This window comes from Oncorhynchus kisutch, linkage group LG29 (genome assembly GCF_002021735.2).
Source record: "Oncorhynchus kisutch isolate 150728-3 linkage group LG29, Okis_V2, whole genome shotgun sequence".
Taxonomy (NCBI): Eukaryota; Metazoa; Chordata; class Actinopteri; order Salmoniformes; family Salmonidae; genus Oncorhynchus; species Oncorhynchus kisutch.
The window spans coordinates 12,178,840-12,205,291 of NC_034202.2; the positions used below are offsets into that span (position 1 = coordinate 12,178,840).

At 43.6% G+C, this 26,452-nt stretch overlaps 1 pseudogene; it reads right to left on the minus strand.

Annotated features, from left to right (window-relative positions):
• Positions 1–3,688: 3,688 nt before the first annotated feature.
• LOC109873566 (uncharacterized) lies at positions 3,689–21,606 on the minus strand (annotated as a pseudogene).
• Between the last annotated feature and the right edge of the window lie 4,846 nt (positions 21,607–26,452).

A 26,452-nucleotide genomic window follows, 5' to 3' on the forward strand; every position in this document is an offset into this window, starting at 1 on the left:
AAAAATGTCAGTCAGAACCAGTACCAGAACCACACAGCTCCCTAAACAGGGGACATTACGTCGAAGTGGTTGATTTTACAATATAGCCAATTTTGACTTTGCAGCTGGCCAATCTAGCAGGAATCATTCAGTTCTGCCTCCAGGGCTAGATTCATGACAATAAATATCAGCCTGCTGGTAAGAAAGGAGAGCGATAAGAGGAGAGAAAAACAGAGAGCAAGGGAGACAAGGGTGGTAGAGAGAGAAAATTTGCTATTTCAGATAGGAAATGCGGAAATAAAGAGAAAAGTGAGAAGGGGGCAGAGAATAGAGGGAATAAGAAGAGGAGGGGTCGAGAAAGAGAGAAAAGAGGTGGGAGGGAGATAGCTTAGAAAGGAGTAAAAAAGTGAGTGAGTGATAGTTAGAATGAGAGAGATAATGAGAGAGAGAGCGAAATAGAGAGAAAGGAGAGAGAGGGAGAAAAGGCTGAGTGCGAGAGATAATTGGAACGTGAGGGAGCGAGAACGAGAGGCAGAGAAGCGAGTGATGCAGAGGGGTGGGATGGAATTCTTTCAAAAGTGGATGCCAAGACAAATGTGCAGCTGTCAGGTACTTTTGTTAAAAACATGTTGGAGCTGCAATACAGAGCTGCTATCCAGACAAGTACTTGTTTTAACACCACTGACAACACACAGCAGAGAGGAATGATAGTAGAGGAAAAAGAGAGAAAATGAGAGTGCAGATAAAAATGGTAAGTAGGAAGACAGAGAAACAGTGAGATATTGGTAGAGAGGGGTGGGGAGAGAAGGAAGGTGACAGAGAAAAGAGAAGTAGAATCAGGCAAAGAACTCTACCAACAGTAAAACAGGAGAGGGAACTGGAAGCATTAGGGGAAAAAAGAGAAGGAGCAAAGAGAATAAAGAAAGTTAATTAATATAACTTTTTCAGTTCACCATGATTCCCCCACCCTCCCTGTGGACCGCTGAGCCTGTGAGCATTATGTCAGCAGCAGTAGCAGCACGAGAGAGAGAGAGAGAGAGAGAGAGAGAGAGAGAGAGAGAGAGAGAGAGAGAGAGAGAGAGAGAGAGAGAGAGAGAGAGAGAGAGAGAGAGAGAGAGAGAGAGAGAGAGAGAGAGAGAGAGAGAGAGAGAGAGAGAGAGAGAGAGAGAGAGAGAGAGAGAGAGAGAGAGAGAGAGAGAGAGAGAGAGAGAGAGAGAGAGAGAGAGAGAGAGAGAGAGAGAGCATATGTTTCTGCTATTACCCGATAGGCTCTGGAGGAACTATAGGAGAACCTTATCTGTGCCTGCGTGGGGAGGGATTGAAGGAGGGGAAAGAGTGAGAGAAAGAGGTGGAGTAATAGACCGACAGGGCGGTCTCTTCCAACCACTCTCTCTCACCGCCTCCTTCCTATAGGATAGATATGCACACCCCTTCTCTCATGCACACTCCCCAATTTACATAAACTGTACAATGCGGGGACGAGGTCAGGATGGAGAATGGGAGACATGAGCAATATTTCTATCGGAGTTCTATTTCCTATTTCTGTGACTGAAGAAGGTGAGAGTACCACTAGTTACCCTGCTGACTCACATTGCTTCCCGAGTTTCATGAGCACTGAAACATGTGAGTGATGTTACCATGGGAACATAGTGTCCATAGAGCTTGCCTGCTGTGTCCGCCTGGAGTTGAGGTTCAACATGAATGGAATGTGAGAGCCCTGGGCTAGCTGGGACTTTTGTGGCCCCAATTCGTGATGGAATGGGGCCAGTAGAGCACACAGCATTCAATTCTACGATGAATCTGATCATTTTAGCACTACTTGTGAAGCCCACGGATACTATGAGTTTCTAGAGTAGTCCAGGGCTGGTCGGAGCCTAAGGCTTACAAGACAATGGGTCACAATGCTAGCTCAGGCACTCCCATTCATGCTTCTTGTCTCTAGCCTGGTTAAACTTAAATGAATGGGTGCAGTGTTCAGTCTGGTTTCACCATACTACCTTATCCCTGCCACATGCTGTAAAACACTGGTGCAAGAAACAGCCTGTTGACTTTATAGCAACTGTCCTCTCCAATGTATAGTGATGCCATATAGTGCAGTTACAGTAACATTGACGTGTACCATGCTTCCACATGTAGTTGGGATCTTCTCAGATTCAATTATAAAGTCATTAAACATGTTGCTTCCGGATTGAGGACAGGGACCTGATTTCACCAGCCCCGCCCGCCTGCTGCGTGTGGCATGCTGTCTGGTTGCTGTCGCCATGGTCGCTGTGTGACATGGTGAGTTCCAGACAACTGGGAACTCTGAAAAATATGAGGTCGTATCATGACCCAAGTGATGTTCAGGTCGGAAAGTCTGAGCTCTAGAGGCCGAGTTCAAGAGTTGGAATTCCAGGTTGGATGACCGTCCAAAACTATTTTGTCCAGTTGGAGCTAGTTCCCCCCCCTCCCGAGTTCACAGTTGTCTTGAACGCACTGAATTTGGAAGTGAGATTTCGGAGTTCACAGTTTTTTTTGAACGCAGTATTAGTCCCGTGTGCCTGACGTGTTTGGGTCACCGTGTTCTGGTTGTTATGGTTATAGAGCGGAGCTCAGGGGCTCATGAAGGTGACGCCTATGATGTCATCAGATGAGGTATTCAGGTCTCCAGGTTTACGGTTTTCCTCAGGATAATGATTGACATCAGGACAGATCCAATAGGGAATCCTAGACTCATTGTTATAGTTTGAACTCATGTATTATTGTTACTTAATTTCCCCAAAAGAAAATGACAGCAAGATTGGCTCTCCAAGTGTCCTTTGTTTCTGTAACCTGCTGCCCAGATAGACAATTACATCAGAAGAGATGGCTTCTGCTTTAGCTGCTGCTGTGAAATGATAATCTCCTGTCTCTCCTCCCTGGTGGGATCGAGGGTGGCTCATGGCTGGAAATAGGGTCTCTGAATATACGGGACACATAATGTGTGTGAACATCCCAGAGAGAGAGAAAGCGAGAGCGAGCAGAAACAGTTAGCTACATCCACACACAGCTGCCCTCTCGAAAATGCTGGGTAAATAATTGGACAGATCACACGTTGTGTTATTTTTGACCCAGCCAGTTGGGTCAGATCAGAAGACAGGAGGTGTGGCTTAGTAGGGGCATGGCTTTCAGATTGTTATTTTGGCCACCCGTGAGAGTAAATGTAATTCCAGTTAAGCTGTTCTGTTGTATTGTCAACTCTTCACAGTTGAGCATTGACAATTTTGTAATTTAGTTTGGTTTATACAAATTGAGTCACTCAAGCGCCTATGCGTAGGTTGATATTCGTAATAGTAACCACTGATATGATTTGTTTGTATTATGTGAAAGTTTTTATTGATAATTTACTTTAGTTTTTGTTTACATCGTTTATATACCTAAAAACGGCATGAAACAGCATTCGAGTATTACATTTACATTTGTTAAAAAGTACATGTTAAAAACAATAGAAACAACCATGAATAATAGTGCTTTTTCTTGTAAAAAACTAAAATTCTGTAAAAGCCATTTAAAATGTGTACAATGATTTAACAAGGTAAAACATTTTTAAGACATGAAAAACATGTCAAAAAGTAACTTTGTTAAAAGGCTGTCTTTGGTCCTTTGTACAGGAACGGGATGAGTCTTTATCAAACTCGCCTCCTCCTGCTCCTCCTCCCCTAGGCACATATCCCTAGGAGCCGCAGCACTGTCAGGCCATGGCCGCCGGGACCTTGGGTGTTGTGGGGGACCCTTCGCCTGGGGTCGAGGACCCATTTCTACTGTACCACCCCAGGGCTTCCTTGGCTACCCTGGCCACTGCCTGGGGGGTAGTCTCTACTCGTTTCACTACCAGCAGGTTGCGGGACGACCACAGTGCTTCCTTCAGACACGTGAGGGTGTGCCAGAACTTGTTGAAGGCCTTTTGTGGAATAGGCCTTCGGTCCACCCCATACAGCACAAGCTGGGGCATTAGGTCCTTCCCTGCTGGCAGACACAGAAAGATCAGGGGGCCTGCTTCCTTCCACAGGTCCCTGGCAGCTCTGCACTCCCAGACCAAGTGCCTCACCAACTCATCTTGGCTGCAGCCTGGTCGGGGGCACGCGGATATCCTCGCCATGCCCCTGGAGTGCATAATGGTGACCTTTCGTGGTCGACCATCCAGGACAGGTCGCGGTGCCAATTCAGAAGAGCAGGATGGGCCACATTACGCAAAACCGTTATGGGCTCGCCTATAGCAAGCCTATACACTGGACACACTTTGTTTCTTTTGGAAACGGTTTATTGTCGCATTTCCTTTAAAACAGCGCACATAATTTTATACACATAAAGACGGCAAAAAAACATAAAACACAGCATTTGAATATTACATTTTCGTTTGTTAAAAATACATGTTGTTAAAACAATAGAAACAACCATGAATAAAAGTACCTTTTCTTGTAAAACAAACCATCAAATTCTGTTAAAATGTGTACAAATGATTTAACAAAGGTTAAACATTTTTAAGACACGAAAACACATGTTAAAAAGTAACTTTGATAACTTCTTGGTGACTGGGGGTGCCCAGAGTAAACTGCCTGCTACTCAGCCATTAAAGCTAGAATATGCATATAATTAGTATATTTGGATAGAAAACAGTCTGAAGTTACTAAAACTGTTTGAATGATGTCTGTGAGTATAACAGAACTCAGGCGAAAACCTGAGAAAAAATCCAACCAGGAAGTGGGAAATCTGAGGTTGGTCGATTTTCAACTCATTCCCTATTGAAGATGCAGTGGTATATTGGTCATGTTGCACTTCCTAAGGCATCCACTAGATGTCAACAGTCTTTAGAACTTTGTTTGAGGCTTCTACTGTAAAGGAGGGGCTCATAAGGGCTCTTTGAGTCAGTGGTCTGGCAGAGTGCCACAGGCTCATGACGCGAGGTCATGAGAGTTAACTCACGTTCCATTGCTTTTCTACAGACAAAGGAATTCTCCGGTTGGAACATTATTGAAGATTTATGTTAAAAACATCCTAAAGATAGATTCTATACATTGTTTGACATGTATCTACGGACTGTAACGGAACTTTTTGACATTTCGTCTGCTCCTAGTGAACTCGCTTCATGACTTTGAATTTGTTTACAAAACGCGCTAACAAAAGTAGCTATTTTGACATAAATGATGGACATTATCGAACAAATCTATCATATTGTGGAACTGGGATTCCTCAGAGTGCATTTTGATGAAGATCATTCCTGACTAATGTTGACTACACAACATGGCGGATCTTTCTTTGGCTGGTTTGGGCTCTGAGCGCCGTACTCAGATTATTGCATGGTGTGCTTTTTCAGTTAAGAAAAAGGAGAAGTTTATCTAAAGTTCCATGTATGATAGTTGTATCTTTTATCAATGTTTATTATGAGTATTTCTGTGAATTGATGTGGCCCTCTGCAAAATCACAACATGTTTTGGAACTACTGAACATAACACGCAAATGTAAAATTAGATTTGTTTGATAAAAAATATGCACTTTATCAAACAATACATACATGTATTGTGTAACATGATTTTCTATGAGTGTCTGATGAAGATCATCAAAGGTTAGTGATTCATTTTGTCTATATTTCTGCTTTTTGTGGTGTTTTTCTGTGACTTGGTGGTGACCTAACATAATCATTTGTGGTGCATTCGCTGTAAATCCTTTTTGAAATAAGACACTGTGGCTGGATTAACGAGAATTTTATCTTTAAAATGGTGTGAAATACTTGTATGCTTGAGGAATTTTAATTCTGAGATTTTTGTTGTTTTGAATTTGGCGCCCTGCACTTTCCCTGGCTGTTGGCGGGGTGGGTCGCTACTGTCCTGAATATCCCAGAGAGGTGAAAAGGCTGTCTTTGGGCCTTTGTACAAGAACGGAGTCAGTCCTTATCAAACTCACCTCCTCCTGCTCCTCCGAATCAATTACCGTCCTGTCCGTCGGGGCCCAGAGGAGATCCCTCCCCTAGGCGCATCGCCCTGGGCGCCACAGCGCTGTCAGACCGGGACCTAGGGTGTTGTGGGGGTCCCTTCGCCTGGGGTCGAGGCCCCCTTTTTTCCATACCACCCCAGGGCCTCCGTGGCTACCATGGCCACTGCCTGGGGGGGTGGTCTCTAATCGTTTCGCTACCAGCAGGTTTCAGGAGGACCACAGTGCATCCTTCAGACACGTGAGGGTAGGCCAGAGCTTGGTGAAGGCCTTAGGTGGAATAGGCCTTCGGCCCACCTCATACAGCACGAGCTGGGGCGTTAGGTCCTCCCCTGCTGGCAGACACGGGGAGATCAGGGGGCCTTTGAACTCCCAGAGCAAGTGCCCCACCGACTCATCTTGGCCGCAGCCTGGTCGGGGGCACGTGGGTGTCCTCGTCATGCCCCGGGAGTGCATAACGGCCATGACCGGGAGGTCACTTGCCTGTAGCAAGCCCGCAAACTGGACACACTGGACGTAGTGTGTGGGGAGCAGGAAAGAGACTGAGATCAGCCTCAAGGTCCTGAGGTAAGAACCCAGCCAGAACCGTGTGAGGTCCTGGGTCTTGTTGTTGACCGGGAAGGTGGCAAGTGTGAGATGTAACGCTGTGTAGCGGCTTCCCAGGAACAAATAGAGGTCAGGCAAGCCCCCCCCCCCCCCCTTGGATCTGGGTCTCTTGACTGCCTCTTTCTTCAGCCTCTCCTACTTGCTTCCCCACAGAAAGTGAAACAGCATCCGTTCCAGAGCTAAAAGAGTTGTTCCTGGGGGGATAATTGATTAATGATTAATTAATGATTGAAACCTTGCCTTCAAAAGTCAGCTGTCGAAATCCCCCAAAACCTAGTCTCTGTCGTACAGTCCCCAGGATCCCACTCCAGTTGTCGCTTTCTCCTCCCTCCCGGTCGTACTTTACCCCCAGTACCCTTATGTCAGTCATTTTAACTGTCAGTGGTAGTCTGGTCAAGTCTGGGTCTGCCCATGGTCCGAAAAAGTGGGCTTCTGTCTTGTCTCTGTTCAGTCTCGCCCCAGAGGCTCGTTCATACCAGTCAGTCCTGTCCAGGGTCCTGTAGACAGATAACAGGTTGGCGCATTAAATGTTGACGTCGTCCATGTAAAAAATATACTTGGCCGTCATCCCCCCACTTCCCGGGATACCCACCCCACTGATCCGTTGGTCCCTTCACAAGACCTGTGCCAGTTCTCAATCTTATTTATATATTAATATGTGAAAAAGGGAAATTAAAACATCAATTAACCCATGTTTGGGTAATCCAAAGGCATGGCCTATTGGTGGTGGCATGGCTTTAAGATGGTACTTTTTGACCACCCGTGAGAGTAAAGGTCATTCATGTAGCCCAAACGAGGTAAGAATCTATATACATTTATTTTTGCTTAACCTCAACATTTTGATTGTGAAATAGGATCACATTATAGCTGTAAGTTTTGACCAGTACATACATGATTAGATTAGAAGATGTTGCCCACACTAACCAACTGTTGGCTGTATGACCATAAAGTCTAATGTTTCTTCTCTCTTTCACAGACGATCGTCAATCGAAAGGGCATTGCTACCTACACGAACAAATGTACTTCTCAGAAATCATTAACTGTTTCCAATGTCTGGTTATTCATTATAAAGCCTGGCTTTAGTTTAGGTGACATAGATTATAGGACGATCATCACAGTATGTGTGTCCTCCCTCTCCTCCTCCGTTCTTGCTGTTTTGGGCTGGGTTTCCCAAAAACATCGTAGCACTAAGATCATCCTTCGTTCATTTAGAATCACATCTGTCTATCTCTTAGAGCACAGAGCTATTTAGCATGGGCGGCCAGCACCACAGAGAAAGAGGTCGGAATTGGGGTCAATTCCACTTAAATTCCAGTGAGATTCCACTTTCCAGTGAGTTTCTCCATAGGGAGTGGAAGTCGATTCCAGCATTGCCTGGAAATGTAGATGGAATTAACTGCAGCTGTGTCAGTGTATCTATGCAAGGGGATGGCTTGCACTACTGTGCAGTGGTTTGTTGTAGGCTACGCCTAAATGCAGAATCTCCTTTAACACGACTGTTCTATAAGGTGTTGCAGACCAGTAGTTTCCAAACTTTGTCACTCGGGCCCCCCTTCCAGCATTGGGAACACGCAACGTGCACATGAGCGTCTGTGCACCACGTCCATGGGCACAAGCACTGTTCATGACACAAACTGTTCACACCCCCCTTGTTGATGTAGAAAATTGTGCAGGTTTAAAACTTATTGGGGTGCAGAGTAGATGTTGCAGTGTTAAAGCTTTTTAAAACTGTAGGGGGGGAACAGATGTTGCAAGCACACAGTGGTCTCTACTTCAGTAACTTGGGGGGTGATTTGAATACTGAACGTTATGTTCCTCCATCAGAAGGACTTTATTACATTTATTTGAGTTTGTCAGTCATATATCAGGGACTAAGAAACCAACTCTATTTTGTCTGCCTAGTTTACTTTCCCCTTTCTGTGCCTCCAAAAAACAGAGAGGGAACTACAGCGAGGGGTTTCATCAGAACTCCCCATAGAGAGAGAGAGAGAGAGAGAGACAGAGAGAGAGAGAGAGAGAGAGAGAGAGAGAGAGAGCGAGCCTGGGACTCTTTATTATTAGTCCTCTCTCTCTGTTACATGACGTCATATCTTGGTTGATATTACACACTTAAAACAAATGGTTCCATACAGTGCCAAATAAGAAGACACTCTCATACGGTTCTAAATGGAACCTTTATGGTGATTTGAAGAACCATTTCCTACGGTTCCATAAATAACTATTAAAAAAAGGTTCTATATAGCAAATGGTTCAGCTATGGTTGCAAACATTTTTGGGGCAATACAGAACCCTTTTTAATAGTTATTTATATAACCTTTATGGAGAATAGTCCTATAAAGAACCTTTCTCAAGCTCACAAGTTGTAGAAATAACCTCTTTAAGAATAACACAGGGTTATTTTTGGGGGGGGTTAACCATAGTATATTGTTAAACACTGTTTTATTATTGTGTTCATGGACAAGTTGAATCAGGCGAGTCAGCTCTGAAACAGAAACAAACAGTGAAGCACTGATGTAGATACCAATTATCAATTAAAACAAGAACCCATTTGAGTCTATCACAAAACACTATTGTTAGCCATAGTCATAATATTCACAAAATAGCATAACACAACACATTGGGTAAACTGGAATGACACTCTAACTCATGTTTGCACAAAAAGAGCTGTGTTCAAACCACGCCCCAAAAATATTCTAATTTACCGCCAACTCTTAATTTTTGTTATCACTAAACAGCATAAAAAACTTTTGTGAACTGTGAAGACCCAATGAAGGGCTCAAAGGACCGTTCTTTGAGTCATTATGATTCCACATAGAACCATCACCCTTCCCAAAGTACCCTAGAGTGTACTCATCCTCCTATACCAGGGGTGGGCAAACCTTTTGGCTCGAGGGCCCCATCGGGATTTTGAAATTCAACAGAGGGCGGCATTTTTTGGGGGGACCAATTGTTTGTTAAAATCAATGCGCAGGGGCCTTCCGAGTGACACTGCAGTCTAAGGCACTGCATCACATTACTTGAGGTGTCACTACAGACCTGTGTTCAATCCCAGGATGTGTCACAGCTGGCCATGACTGGGAGACCAATGAGGCAGAGCACAATTGGCCCGGTGTTTTCCGGGTTAGGAGAGGGTTTGGCAGGCCCAGATTTCCTTGTCCCATCGCGCTCTAGCGACTCCTGTGGTGGGCCGGGTGCAGTGCACGCTGACACGGTCACCAGGTGGACAGTGTTTCTTCCGACACATTGGTACATGTGGCTGGCTTCTGGGTTAAACAGACATTCTGTCAAGAAGCTGTGTGGCTTGGCTGGGTCGCGTTTCAGAGGATGCATGGCTCTTGACCTTCGCTTCTCCCGAGTCCATATGGGAGTTACAGTGGTGGGACAAGACTGTAACTACCAATTGGATACCATGAAATTGGAGAGACATTTCCTTAAATCATTTTGTATTGTTTTAAACACTTTATGTGTACCTACGGTTCAGTAGATCAAGGGAAAACTATGTCATCCACATGAATAGGTGGAAATGTATTTGTGTTTAATCATTGGCATGTTCTCTGCACCCACAACTCACAGTCAGAATGTTGAATGGGATCACAATGTCTTTACAGGAACCTTTTTTTCTAATAAAAAAGTTCATGTTCATATTCAATCAATAATATGCTTTAGTACATAATGTCATATTTAGCCAGAATTATATGAGTGTTCAGATAATCTTAGGTGTTCTGTAATAGAAGTGGTTCAGTGAACCATTATCTCAGAGGGCTGGCACTCAGGAGACCTGGGTTCGAGTCCAATCATTAGCCCAATCTCCAGGGAGCCATTGCTCTTCATGAGTGTGAATCATGGCTGTAATACAGGTCATCATTAGCAATGCCATCTGCTGTCCAGAGGATATGAATAGGTTACACCAGCTCTCCATATCACCACAGGACTCTGCTGTGACCCTCAGAAAGTTAGCTAGATGACAACTAAAATGAAGTTTCAGCTTGTGCACTCTTACTTTCTTGGCCACCATGTTGAAAAAGCAGTGCATGTTAGCTTGACACTCACTGCCCTCCTCATCAAGTATATCAGCCTGGCCACATTAAACAGACATTACTTACTTTTTTTGTACCTCCATTAAGTATGATATGTTATGTTAGAAAATAATGTTTGATTACTGAGAGAAGTTTTATTTTTTACTACCAAATCTATTTAAAAAATATATATAAATGGCATGTTAAATAAGGGTCAATAAACTAATCCCAAACAGCGAATCACTTCCTCATCCTCAATGTGCAGTATGTGGTCCCTGAAAAAGCATGAACAAAGGCTGCAAAAACATTGAAATGTGTTCTTTTAGGAACGGCAAAGCTCTCGGTATAGTGGTGCAGGTCTTTAGATGTTGTATACATGAAATTGTGTCATTCCGAACTTTAACCCAGATAGGGGTTCTTTGGCTTGTAACCATAGCGGAACCCTTTTTGGTGCTATAATAGAACCCTTTTTTAAAATGTTCAATAAAGAACCAGGCTCATAAGGTTCTAAATGGGACCTGTATAGTGCTGTAAAGAACCCTTTCATAAGGTTCTACAAATAATAATTCAAAAAAGTTCAGTTTAGAGTGCTTGCAGTTTTGTCACAAATCACCTAGCAATCGCACCAGGTGCCATGTTGGAAGACCAGTCAGTCTGGTGGAAGTCCTCCAATGATCCTCATGGCTGGCTGCATTTTGCTATCACCGGAAACTTCGGGAAGATTGCCCAATATTTCATTTTTCTAAGGACTCAGAAAACGGAGGCTGTGGAAGAACCTATGCAAATAAGTAAATATATTTTGAAAATTATAGCTACAGGAACTTTGTGTGCAGGCTAACTCAAATGAGCTGCTAACGTAATGTTCGCTAGCTAGCGATTGTTACATATTGTATAGATAGCTAATATGAATTTAGCTAGCTGGTGATATTTAATTCACTTGGCTAACTACCTATCTTGATGTATTTATTGTTGTAACTCGAATTGCATTTGTAGCTAGGTAGCTAGCTAGCTAACAGCCAAGGAAGAGGGTGAAATTATTAGCTAGCAGTTCCAGCTGTCAGAGAAGGGAGAGTAGGGTATTCTGGATAGGACAGGTACCATTGTGGGAGGACCATTATGAAAAGATTCTCCAGTTCCTGTGCAAAGCGCGAAAAAAATACAAGGACAGAGAGATATAGCAACATAATATTCAGTGCTGTATAATTGAGTATAATGCAGCCTGTTTCTCTACACAGTGTGCAGGCGTCTTTTCCAGCCCACCACTAACACACCTGATTCAATTGGTGCTATAAAAAAAACTTTCCCAAGGTTCTATAAAGAACCTTCCTGAAAGGGAAATTGCTACATTTTTCAACTTCATATTCATCCTCTCCAGCACACCAACCCAATATCAACATACAGTATGTGAAAATGGTGCTTTTCTGTTTTGTCGTAAAAAAAGATAAGCGTTTCCAATGACATCATCAACCAATTAGTAGGCAATGCCTCCTCATAATTGGTTAAAATCACGACGCATACAGATGACGTCATTATAAACACTTAAAATTCCTCTGTCTTTTTTACTACAAAACATAGAAATTCACCAATTTCACATATGTTGATGTTGGGGTGGTGCTGGAGAAGATGAAATTTGTAATATTTCTTTAAACTCAAAGGTTATTTGTAGATCCTTTTGAAGAACCATACATGGTTTTTAATTCTGGTTAGCTATATTATATTAGTACAAACTCTTAGGAGTCATTATTGTTTTAATTGACAAGTTGAATTAGCTATGGTACAGTTGGGGGAAATTGGAAACTACTGAGTTAGTCAACTCTTCTCAAGTGACACAAGGCAACATATGAATCATTCACAAAACACCATCACTGGCCATAGTCATATATAACTTATAATTCATCTTCTTCTTCTTCGTCTTCGATGAGGTATAACAGCGATTGGCTTCCAATAGATGTTGCGTTACCGCCACCTACTAGACTGGAGTATAACTCCCTTACACTTTGCTTGAAATGTTTTTTTTTAAATGAACAAATTAACTACGATCTAACACTAAACTCGCTAAATTAAAAAAATATATACATAAATAAAAACAATTTAGTCCAACATTAGGCCAACAGCTTGAAAGGATGGGACACCACCACTTAACACACCCTGTAACTCTTCTGACATCAAGTCTCGCACACCCAAATACCTCTCTGCAGCTGTCACCACTTCCTCAATTTTCTGCGACTTACGTTCCATCCCTGCAGTACAATTGATAACCAATGTTAAATGCTACAAATCCAATCTTACTGAAACATATATCACTTGTTGGGCTATCCTTCTGTACTGGTACAGATCTACTACTCACACCACTCCTCTCAGGATCCCTCCCCCTTGACACATCTTCATCTCCTTTCTTCACTGCCTCAGCATATGACAACTTCTGCACTACTCGAACCCTTGGAGAACTCAACCTGCCTATCTCACACCTGATATTTCTGAAACCCAGCCCCATGGGCACCCCTACAATTAACACGTACTTTCCCCCAATGTTACACATTCCTTTGTCTCATGCCCTTCTGCACACTTCTCACACCTAGGAACTTCCCTCCTAGACACTGCTGCCACATGTCCATAAGCTTGACACCTGTTATAGTCATAGCTGTGTACATTCCCCCTATTTGGCACAAAAGCTTGTACAGGATAACTTATATATCCTAACATTACTTTGTCGGACAAAGACTCAACATCAAAACTCAAAAGAACAGACAACGACTCTTCTGTTTCCCCACTCACGCCACCCTGTCCCTTTCAGTTGGTCAGCTTTCACATTACCCCACATTACCACTACCCCAGTAATCAGACCTTTCAATGGCACCCTTTTCTTGAGAGCAAAACAATTACAATTTCTTGCCCCCATTTGTTTAACGCGGAGCGCCTGCTCTCTCTGACCAGCAGAAACACAAACAATTATCACAAGACCACTTTTGGTTACCCTCACTGATTCCACAGCACCCGGCTCTGTTTTCACCCACACTGAAACCACAAATTGATCAGCCAAAAGGCAAGGCTACCCTTTTCCCCAAAACTTCAAACCTACTGTCACAGACTAATCTTTATCCTGACCCTCTGTGCAAGCCTCGGGCTCTGAGAACTTCACCACACCTACCACCTCCGATACCTCGTTCCCTTCTAGTTCTCCTGTCATCAGTTTACTCTGCTTACACTTTCTACCATTCTTCTTTAACAAACCGTCTCACTTTTTTCAGCCATTTTTAACCGACTCAAGATCGCCCTCTTGCTCTTAAACCTCCTCTGCCTCTCTTTTCCCCTCCATTCCTCCTCCCTATACCAAGTCTCCTTATGGTAATACCGCACTTCTCCTGACATACATCTTGCTCTTGCCTACTTAAGGGACACCAATTAACCAGCTGTCACAAACTCCATTGTAAAGCAACTGCTTCTTCTTTATCAACAGCTACCGTGACACTTATCCATCTCCGACCACACGCACTGTGTCCCAGATTTCTACTTCATGCAGCCAACTTCCATATCTAACACATATCAAATGAATGGCATGACATAACACATTAGATCAACTGGAATGACATTCTTACTCACGGTTGCAAAATAATAGCTGTACGCAAGCCACACCCCAAAATATTCTAGCGAGCCGCGACCTCTACGTTTTAATTATCACAACAACAAAAAATTCTGAACTGCAAATAACCATTGAAGTGCTCAAAGGGTTCTTTGAGTCATTATGGTACCACATAGAACCATTACCCTTGCCAAAGAATCCTTGAGGAATCCTCTTTTCTTAGTTTCCCATGTAACCTGCTACTACAGGTAGCTGCCAACATAAAGGAAACACCAACATAAAGCATCTTAATAGGGCAATGCGCTTTGGCATAGATAAGTGTCAAGAACTTCCTGTGTGGAAACACTAGCTTTCAATATACTTTGGTTTACTAATTTACTCAAGTGTTTCTTTTATTTGGGCAGTTTGGGGTAAGTTTCTCAAAAACAAGTGAAAATAGCAAAAAAAAGATGTCTGAGCCTTTTTATAACATGCCATTAACAACAGAAATACAGTAAAAAAAAATGTCATCTAAAATGTAGGTTTCCACCTAAATAGACATACCCAAAAGTAAAGATTTATAATGAGAGGGCCATAAACAATAGCTAATAATGCTGTATAATAATAATGCTGAACAACTAAAATCTAACCTTTGTGGTATTTAAAAATAAAAATGGCTGATGTGGACTCACTTTTGAGGGCACAAGCCCAAGTCCACAGTAAAGATATAATTTATGATGTACAGTGGGGCAAAAAAGAATTTAGTCAACCACCAATTGTGCAAGTTCTCCCAAAGATGAGAGATGCCTGTAATTTTCATCATACGTACACTTCAACTATGACAAAATTAGAATAAAAATCCAGAAAATCACATTGTAGGATTTTTTATGAATTTATTTGCAAATTATGGTGGAAAATAAGTATTTGGTCAATAACAAAAGTTTATCTCAATACTTTGTTATATACCCTTTGTTGGCAAAATGTTTTCTGTAAGTCTTCACAAGGTTTTCACACACTGTTGCTGGTGTTTTGGCCCATTCCTCCATACAGATCTCCTCTAGAGCAGTGATGTTTTGGGGCTGTTGCTGGGCAACACGGACTTTCAACTCCCTCCAAAGATTTACTATGGGGGTGAGATCTGGAGACTGGCTAGGCCACTCCAGGACCTTGAAATGCTTCTTACGAAGCCACTCCTTCGTTGCCCGGGCGGTGTGTTTGGGATCATTGTCATGCTGAAAGACCCAGCAACGTTTCATCTTTAATGCCCTTGCTGATGGAAGGAGGTTTTCACTCAAAATCTCACGATGCATGGCCCCATTCATTCTTTCCTTTACACAGATCAGTCGTCCTGGTCCCTTTGCAGAAAAACAGCCCCAAAGCATGATGTTTCCACCCCCATGCTTCACAGTAGGTATGGTGTTCTTTGGATCCAACTCAGCATTCTTTGTCCTCCAAACACGACGGGTTGAGTTTTTACGAAAATGTTCTATTTTGGTTTCATCTGACCATATGACATTCTCCCAATCTTCTTCTGGATCATCCAAATGCTCTCTAGCAACCTTCAGACGGGCCTGGACATGTACTGGCTTAAGCAGGGGGACCCATCTGGCACAGCAGGATTTGAGTCCCTGGCGGCGCAGTGTGTTACTGATGGTAGGTTTGTTACTTTGGTCCCAGCTCTCTGCAGGCCATTCACTAGGCCCCCCCGTATGGTTCTGGGATTTTTGCTCACCGTTCTTGTGATCATTTTGACCCCACGGGGTGAGATCATGCATGGAGCCCCAGATCGAGGGAGATTATCAGTGGTCTTGTATGTCTTCCATTTCCTAATAATTGCTCCCACAGTTGATTTCTTCAAACCAAGCTGCTTACCTATTGCAGATTCAGTCTTCCCAGCCTGGTGCAGGTCTACAATTTTGTTTCTGGTGTCCTTTGACATCTCTTTGGTCTTGGCCATAGTGGAGTTTGGAGTGTGACTGTTTGAGGTTGTGGACAGGTGTCTTTTAGACTGATAACAAGTTCAAACAGGTGCCATTAATACAGGTAACGAGCGGAGGACAGAGGAGCCTCTTAAAGAAGAAGTTACAGGTCTGTGAGAGCCAGAAATCTTGCTTGTTTGTAGGTGACCAAATACTTATTTTCCACCATAATTTGCATATAAATTCATAAAAAATCCTACAATGTGATTTTCTGGATTTTTCAAATTTTGTCTGTCATAGTTGAAGTCTACCTATGATGAAAATTACAGGCCTCTCTCATCTTTTTAAGTGGGAGAACGTGCACAATTGGTGGCTGACTAAATACTTTTTTGCCCTACTGTAGTTCCTATTCAACAAAAGTTGATGAAAAGGGCTTGAAATGACTCATAAGCTTTCTAAATATAGTACAAATCTAATTATGAAAAAACTTCTTATAACTGTAAAATAGATATGATCATATTTAGTGACAGAACAAATTGGCACCATGACATAGAACTGATGTGTCCTGTGTCCTCTGTGCAACGCAGAGACACCATTAATTAAAACCTCTTAAGGATCCACCCCTTTTTTTCCCAATTTTCACCTTAAATTACATACCCAAACCTAACTGCCTGGAACTTAGGTCCTTAATTTAAGCAAGGATATGCATATTATTGATACCATTTGAAAGGAAACACTTTGAAGTTTGTGGAAATGTGAAAAGATTATAGTAGAATATAACACAATCGATCTGATAAAAGATAATACAAAGAAATGCAAGAGAAAGGCCATAATGTACTATTTCAGCCCAGCTGCAATTTAGATGCTGGCCACCAGATGGCAGCAGTGTATGTGCAAAGTTTTAGACTGATCCCATCAACTATTGTATATCTGTTCAAAATGTTGTATCAGGACTGCCCAAATCTGCCTCATTTGTTTATTTAATAACTTTTCATGTTCAAAACTGTGCACTCTCCTCAAACAATAGCATGGTATTATTTCACTGTAATAGCTACTGTAAATTGGACAGTGCAGTTAGAATAAAAAGAATTGAAGCTTTCTGCCAATATCAGATATGTCTATGTCCTGGGAAATTTTCTTGTTACTTACAACCTCATGCTAATCGCATTAGCCTACATTAGCTCAACCATCCCATGGAAGGGACACTGAACCCGCCACAGAATGGGCAGACAAAGCAGCCACCTGGCCAGGCGCCGTAGATGCGTATATCACACACTGCTCCCGAGTGTATTACTAGCCAATGTCCAGTTGAAATTCGAGCAAGGGTTGCCTTCCAGAGAGACATTAGAGATTGCAACATTCTCTGTTTCACGGAAACATGGCTCTCTCGGGACATGTTGTCGGAATTTGTTCAGCCACCGGGCTTCTCCATGCATCGTGCCAACAGAGATAAACGCTTCTCTGGGAAAAGGAAGGGCGGGGGTGTATGCGTTATGATTAACAACTCATGGTGTAATCATAATAACACACAGGAACTCAAGTCCTTCTGCTCACCTGATCTAGAAATCCTTACAATCAAGTGCCGGCCATCTTACATACTAAGAGAATTCTCATCAGTTATAGTCATAGCTGTGTACATTCCCCCTCAAGCAGACACCAAGACGGCCATCAAGGAACTTCACTGGACTATATGCATACTAGAAACCATACATCCTGAGGCTGCACTTATTGTAGCTGGGGATTTTAACAAAGAAAATTTGAGATCAAATTTGAGAACAAGTCTACCTAAATTCTTCCAGCATATTGATTGCGCTATGCGCATGCACAATATCCTCCACTACTGCTACTCTAACTTCCGGAACTACTGCTACTCTAACTTCCCTTCGGCAAATCCGACCACAGCTCCATCTGGCTCCTCCTGTCTTATAGTCAGGAACTCAAACAGGATGTACCAGTAATGAGAACTATTCAATGCTGGTCCGACCAATCGGAAGCCAAGCTTCAAGATTGTTTTGATGACGTGGACTGGAAAATGTTCCGGTCAGCCTCAGAGAACAACATCGACCTATACGCTGACTCAGTGAGTGCGTTTATAAAGAAGTGCATTCGAAATGCACCCACTGTGACTATTAAAACCTACCCTAACCAGAAATCGTGGATGGATGTCCTGCATTCGCTCAAAACTGAAAGCGCGATCCCACCCCATTTAACCATGGAAAGAGGTCTGGGAATATGTCTGAATATAAACAGTGTAGCTATTCCCTCCGCAAGGCAATTAAACAAGTGAAATGCAGGTACAGGGACAAGGTAGAGTTGCAATTCAACAGCTCAAACACGATACGTATTTGGCAGGGTCTACAAGAAATCACGGATTGCAAAAATAAATCCAGACAAACTAAACACCTTCTTTGCCCGCTTTGAGGATAATACAGTGCCACCGTCGAGGCCCGCTAAACAAGGACTGCACCCCCCTCTCTCCTTCTCCGTGGCTGACGTGACTAAAACATTTAAACGTGTTAACCCTCGCAAGGCTGCTGGCCCAGACGGCATCCCTGGCCGCGTCCTCAAAGCATGCGCAGACCAGGTGTGTGTGTTTACGGACATATTCAAACACTCCCTATCCCTATCTGTTGTCCCCACATGCTTCAAGATGGCTACCATTGTTCCTGTACCTAAGAAGGCAAAGATAACTGAACCAAATGACTACTGCACTCACTTCTGTCATCATGAATTGCTTTGAGAGACTAGTCAAGGATCAAAGTACCTCCACCTTACCGCCCACCCTAGACCCAATCCAATTTGCTTACCGCCCCAAAGGTCCACTGACGATGCAATCGCCATCACACTGCAAACTGCCCTATCCCATCTGGACAAAAGGAATACCTATGTAAGAATGTTGTTCATTGACTACAGCTCAGCATTCAACACCATAGTACCCTCCAGACTCATCATCAAGCTGGAGGCCCTGGGTCTCAACTCCATCCTGTTGTAATTGGGTCCTGGACTTTCTGATGGGCCGCCCCCAGGTGGTGAAGGTAGGAAACAACATCTCCACTTCGCTGACCCTCAACAAGGGTGCGTGCTCAGCCCCCTCCTGTCTTATCTGTTCACCCACGACTGCGTGGTCATGCACGCCTCCAACTCAATCATCAAGTTTGCAGACGACACAACAATAGTGGGCTTGATCACGAACAATGACGAGACAACCTACAGGGAGGAGGTGAGGGCACTCGGAGTGTGGTGTCAGGAAAACAATATCTCACTCAATGTTAACAAAACAAAGGAGCTGATCGTGGACTTCAGGAAACAGCAGAGGGAGCACCCCCTATCCACATCAAAGGGACAGCAGTGGAAAAGGTGGAACGTTTTAACAGACTAACTGAAATGGTCCACTCACACAGACAGTGTGGTGAAGAAGTTGCAACAGCGTCTCTTCAACCTCAGGAGGCTGAAGAAGTTTGGCTTGTCACCCAAAACCCGGACAAACTTTTACAGAAGCACAATCGAGAGCATCCCGTCGAGCTGTATCAACGCCTGGTATGGCAAATGCACCGCTCTGAACCACAAGGCTCTCTAGAGGGTGATGCGGTCTGCACAATGCATCACCGGGGGCAAACTACCTGCCCAGATTGACACCTACAGCACCCAATGTTACAGGAAGGCCAAAAAGATCATCAAGGACATCAACTACCCGAGCCACTGCCTGTTCACACCGTTACCATCCAGAAAGCGAGGTCAGTACTGGTGGATCAAAGCTGGGACCGAGAGACTGAAAAGCTGCCTACGTTGAGACCCAATCACTGGCCACTTTAATAAATTGATCACTTGTCACTTTATACTTTATACTATTTGCTCTTGTTTTCCTTATTAGGATGTTGGTGGGCAGAACCGGGAGGGCCCAGGAGTGTCCCGGGATAAATACACCTCTTCCCCATTCATTGAGGAGACTCTCTCCATGCAGACATACTGTTTCATTTTGGTTGTGTCATTTTTGTGGCCTTTTTGTGTGTTTGTTTGTTTGCTTTGGAACATTTCAACACCCCTCATTATCCCATCTATGCACGCAACCACTCATTTACACTACTGATTACATACACTATTGTATATAAGTTACTTCAGTTATTAAATATATTTGTATTATTCCTTATCTCCATGTTGTCTCCCTTTTTGTTACGGGCTTGTGACATATCACATGTATATACTGTATTTTATACCATCTATTGTACCTTGCCTATGCCACTCGGCCATCACTCATCCATATACTTACATGTACATATTCTCATTCAACCCTTTAGATTAGGTAGTTGTTGGGGAATTGTTAGATTACTTGTTAGATATTACTGCACTGTCGGGACTAGAAGCGCAAGCATTTCACTACTCTCGAATTAACATCTGCTAACCATGTGTGTGTGACAAATAAAATGTGATTTGATTTGAATTAGGGGACTTTACATCTGAAATGAAAGTAGGGAGGTTGGTTTTGGAGGATGGGTAGGTGGGTGAGTGTGTACCGCAACTGTCTAGCAATCCAAAGTTGTAGCATCGGGGACAAGTGTAGCATTTTAGCTAACACTTCCCCTTGTGTTTTTCCTAACCTTAACCTAATCCAGCCCCTCCAAACCCCTGGGCAAAGGGGAGCCGGTTTCGAAAGAGGTCACACAACCGGAAAAGCCCCTCACCACACAACTCCAGTTCTTAGATGACGACGATGACCCAAACTGGACGAAAATGACCAAACGGAAAAGACCAGACAATGAACCAACAAGAGACCAGACCAAGAGACCTCCCCAGAACCAAAACTCAGATGCCAGCAAACACGAGCCCCTATACCCTCTAAGAAGCTATCTCCCCCTCCCAGTCCATTACTTCCTCTGATCGCTCATTCCTTTCTCCTTACTGTCCCTGATTCCCCACTCCCACCACCAATGGCCCCTGAAGGTTCCTATGATACCATGTACTGCCCCTGACTCCTTCCCCCTACTCCTTAGCAACCCAGATCCACATCCCTTAGCCCTCCCTGCCCCTGATCCCGCACAGCAGCAAACCAGTCAGCCTCAGTCCAGACCCCGCAGACCCAACGAACTGCATTCACCCCCCCCCCCCGTCATCCCCCATTCCATCACCAAGACAGTACAGGGTTTCACCAGGCAGTCAGTGGGGAGGTGAACAGTGAACAGCCAAGAACCACCCATCACAAACTACCCGCTAAAGGCCCTCATCCAAATCTGCAAAGACATGTCCGACACCAGACCTGGACCCCCCACCCCAAATAAAGCATCATCATGACACTGGCAACACACTGAACAGAAGGACTTTCCCCAGACGACTGTTCATGGTTGCCTCCCCACTAGGGAATACATCTATAGATGGCACAAGGCACATACAGAGACCTGCCCCCACGAAGGCACTCGCACTGAACACACCTACCAACTGCGTGTGAGTGCTCTGTGGCCAGGTGGGTCTTAGCCCTGCTTGCTCCCCTCTGTCTTCCAGCATCCATCCTTGCCGCAGCATCGCTCCTCCTCCAACACCAGCCCAGGCCAATGGACATACGCTCCATCACCCCCTGCTCCGTCTCCATCCCTTTCCCCCTTCCTCCCTCTACACTTATTCCTCTCACAAAACCAGGAACCACTCATCACCAGAAGAGGGGCGGAGTGAGGACTAAATCTCCAGACCTACACATGGGGTGAGCAGGCCACAGGGGAGTACCATCACTGACATCCGGGTCTTGTGCTTCAAGGTGTGCCTGCTCGGTCCTCAGGTTGTCCTTCCTCCTCTCTGCAGATCCAACACCAGTCCTGGTTCCAGCACCAGACCCAGTCACCGGACCAGAACACTGGAAGAGGTGCAGAGGAGGGACCAATCACCAGACCTTCACCCTGAGCGAGTGGAACATAGGGGATTGCAACATTTGACCTCTGGGTCTAGGGCTCCCTTGTGTGTCTGATTGCTCCTCGGGTTGTCATTCCTCTCCTCTGCAGATCCAGCACCAGCCCAAGCACCAATCCAGATCCCATTGGCCAGGCCCAGCACCAGATGAGGCGTGGAGGAGGGACCAAAGATCACACCTTCACTTAGAGCAAGCAGGCCACAGGGAAGTACCACCATTGATCTCTGGGTCTAAGGCTCCCTTGTGTGTCTGCCTGCTCCTCATGTTGTCCTTCCTCCCCTCTACAGACCCAGATATCGACCCGGCACTTGCAGCAGCCCCAGTTCCCGGTCCTGTTTTTGCCCCTGCTTCCTTTTTGATAAAATTTTAGATTTTGTTTTGTTTTTTGTTCCCTGATTGGATTACCTTTTCTTTTTTTTGTTCAAATAGTTTTGGGGGATACCAAAAGGGATCCTGAAATTCAAAATCAAGTAGCTGAATGATCCTCGGAATGACCATCTTAAAACATTTCCGCAGATTACAGTTTTTTCTGAATGCTTAAACACTCATAGTGATTCATGAAGCACTATCTCTGAAACCATTAATACTCGTAGCCAATACATTTACCAAGTGTGCCAAACGGAATGCACGGTCTCTGCTTTACACTCAGTTTGTAATTTTATAACACACTTTTTGCAAAACTGTAAAATAGGTCTCTACATTGGTACACTATATCACCAATTGCCTTTCCACATTGACACATTTGGGTGGTTAGAGCGCTGGGCCAGTAACTGAAAGGTTGCTTGATTGAATCCCAGAGCTGACATGGTAAAAATCTGTTGTTCAGCCCCTGAACAAAGTAGTTAACCCACTCTTCCTAGGCTGTCATTGTAAATAAGAATTTGTTCTTAACTGACTTGCCTAGTTAAATAAATGTGACAACCCCTTTAGATAAAAAGTTCACTTACAAGTCAGAGCTTGAGCACTATAAATAAGCCACAGGTAAACATTTGGTTTGGACAACAATATTGGACAGAGAGCAAGAGGGGTGAGAACTAGAGGAGGAGGACAAGGATGAGGAGAAGGAAGAGGTGAAGTAGGATGGGGGGAGAGGATGGGGAGTCAGGAACACAATAACTGATTAATTCAGATCGACTGTGGTTGACTATGTTGTCAACCACGGGATGAGCATGAGGGAGGCTGGGCAACAGGTTCAACCAAATCTGAGCCGCTATACTGTTGCAGGTATCATCCGGATATTTAGAAATGAGAACCGGTAAGTAAGTGCTGTAGTCTTACTGGCACAGTAATATGTACTGTACCTTCATAATGAGAAGGATCTATCACTAAAACCATTCAAATGTTTTTACAGAACTGCAAGAAAACCTGTATCTGGTGGAAGAGGTTGAGTGTTCACCCCAGAGCAGGAGACCCGCATTGTAAACATGGTCATTGCAAATAACTGCATCACTGACTTGATCTTCCTGTCCGGCTGTTATAATCTCCACCCGGCACATCCAGAAGAGGACTGGCTACCCCTCATAGGCTGGTTCCTCTCTAGGTTTCTTAGGTTCTGGCCTTTCTAGGGAGTTTTTCCTAGCCACCGTGCTTCTACACCTGCATTGCTTACTGTTTGGGGTTTTAGGCTGGGTTTCTGTACAGCACTTTGTGACATCATCTGATGTAAGAAGGGCTTTATAAATACATTTGATTGATTGATCAGAATCAGAAAACTGCAGGACCACATAATGGCAGATAACATCAAATTCTAAAACGTCAACAGAGTGAGTCTCTCTGCACCGTCTCATCCACTGAAACGCAATAGAATTCAGATGAAGCAGCTGTACAGAGTGCCTTTTGGAAAAATCTCAGACCGTGTAAAACAACTGAGATGTGAATATGTGGAGGTTAACTATACTTGGCACTGGATCTGGAAGTGTATGGTGCTACATCATACTGACTGATCCCTGTCAACAACGGCATTCTTCACCATCATGCAATCCTAGGTCCATACAACACTGCACACGTTAACAGACTAATCCATAATGACCAGGGGCCCTGAGCAGCCCAGGTACGTTATCATCTGGGACAATGTTAGTTTCCACGGGCTGCTGTGGTCCCAAATTGGTTCACAGGTCACCCACTTTTCATCGCACTCAATCTCTCCCCCATACTCTCCGTTCTTGAATTCTATTAAAGAATTCTTCTCTGCGTGGCGTTGGAAGGTGTATGATCGCCAGCCCCACCAACACATACCCCTTCTACAGGCAATGTAGGAGGCTTGTGGAGACATCGATCAGGGGTCATGCCAGGCCTGGATACGGTAGTCCAGGCGATACTTTCACGCTGCCTAGCTCAAGACAACATCACATGTGATGTGGATGAAGTCTTCGGCCAGACCCATAAAGAAGGCCATTTTTTTCCTGTTTTTTTTTTCTAGCACAAATGTTTTTGTTTTCTTCTACTGCGCTTTTGTTGTTTGAGGAGTGTTAGAAACATGTTTGTATTGATAGTGTGTTATGTTCGGGAATACACATCCATACTTTACACATTTGGATACCTGTGTGTATGTGTGTTTGCTACATGTATGACAAAACTTTATTGCAAACTGCTATGCCCTGCACACAGAAAAAGCAAAAGACACAGGTGTTTTTCATTTATACTATCAGTGAGTAGTTGGTGCTTCGTGTGCTTCTTCAAATGATTGTTTGTGTGTACTTTATTGACGCAAAAACACAATTTCTTAAAAGAGTTTGAAGAGTTTTGCAAGAATTATTTACTTTTGCAAGAGATTTATAATGTTTTTCTGGTTTGGTGTAAGGTTTTGTGGTTAGTGTGTAGAGTTTTTCAAAAATAGCGTATAGTTTCAAAGATAGTGCCAAAGCAATCAGAAACATTTTTAATAGCAGCAGCTCCCTGTCGAGATGAGGATCCCCATCTCCTCCCTCCATCCCTCCCTCCCTCTCTTCCTTTCTCCTTCATCCCTCTCTCAATCTCCCTCGCAGACCCTCAGTTTCGCTCTCTCACACTCTATATCTCTCCCCAGTATATGTATTTATATATGTATATGTACTTCTGAGTATTTTGTCATTTGAATTACACTGTATTTTGTATTTTCAAAATACAAAATACTTTTCTATACATTTTCTTTTAGAGCAGTTCCCATTTTGTGGCCCCCATTTCACCCTGCATTGGTATTAGAAATCTGATAGCACTATGCTGTGATAAGAACGTCTGATAAATTAACTAAATATAAATGTACAGGACCAGTCAAAAGTTTGGACACACCTACCCATTCAAGGGTTTTTCTTTATTTGTACTATGTTCTACAATGTAGAATATTAGTGAAGACATCAAAACTATGAAATAACACATATGGAATCAAGAAATAACCAAAAAAGTGTTAAACAAATCAAAATATATTTACAATTTGAGATTTGTCAAAGTAGATACCCTTTGCCTAGATGACAGCTTTGCACACTCTTGGCATTCTCTCAACCAGCTTCATGAGGGCTCCCGACTGGCACAGTGGTCTAAGGCACTGCATCTCAGTTCAAGAAGCTTCACCTTGAGTCCCTGATTCAAATCTAGGCTGCTTTTCATCCGGCCACACAATTCGCCCAGCATTGTCCGGGGTAGGTCATCATTGTAAATAAGAATTTGTTCTGAAATGACCTGCCAAGTCAAATAAAGGTGTCCCTTGTTAATTTGTGGAATTTATTTCCTTAATGTGTTTGAGCCAATCAGTTGTGTTGTGACAAGGTAGGGGTGGTATACAAGTAGATTGCCCTATTTAGTAAAAGACCAAGTCCACATTTGTCACGACTTCCGCCCAAGTTGGTCCTTCTCCTTGTTCGGGCGGCATTCAGCGGTCGACATCGCCGGTTTTCTAGTCGCCACCGATCCACGTTTAATTTTCCATTTGTTTTGTCTTCATTGTACACACCTGGTTTCCATTCCATAATCATTGTTCACTATTTAACCCTCTGGTTTCCCCCTTGATTTTGTGCGTGTTTGTTATTGTCAAGTTGTCTCGTTTTGTGAACTGGATTGTTTTGTCTCCTTCAGTGAATATTGTTTTTGAGTCAAGTTACGGTTATTACTAATCTCTGTGTCCTGCGCCTGACTCCACCTTACCAGCATTACCTAGACTTTTGACAACATTATGTTAAAAACAGCTCAAATAAGAAAAGAGAAACGACAGTCCATCATTACTTTAACTTCTTGGATATAGGGGGCGCTATTTAAATTTTTGGATGAAAAACGTTCCCGTTCCAAACAAGATATTTTGTCACGAAAAGATGCTCGACTATGCATATAATTGACAGCTTTGGAAAGAAAACACTCTGACGTTTCCAAAACTGCAAAGATATTGTCGGTGAGTGCCACAGAACTGATGTTACAGAAAAAGAACTGATAAAAATCCAATCAGGAAGTGACACATTTTTTAAAACCGCCTCATGGCAATTACTCCTTATATGGCTAAGAAGGAGCTAGGAGTCAGCTTATGTTTTTCACGTTTTCCCCAAGGTGTCTGCAGCATTGTGACGTATTT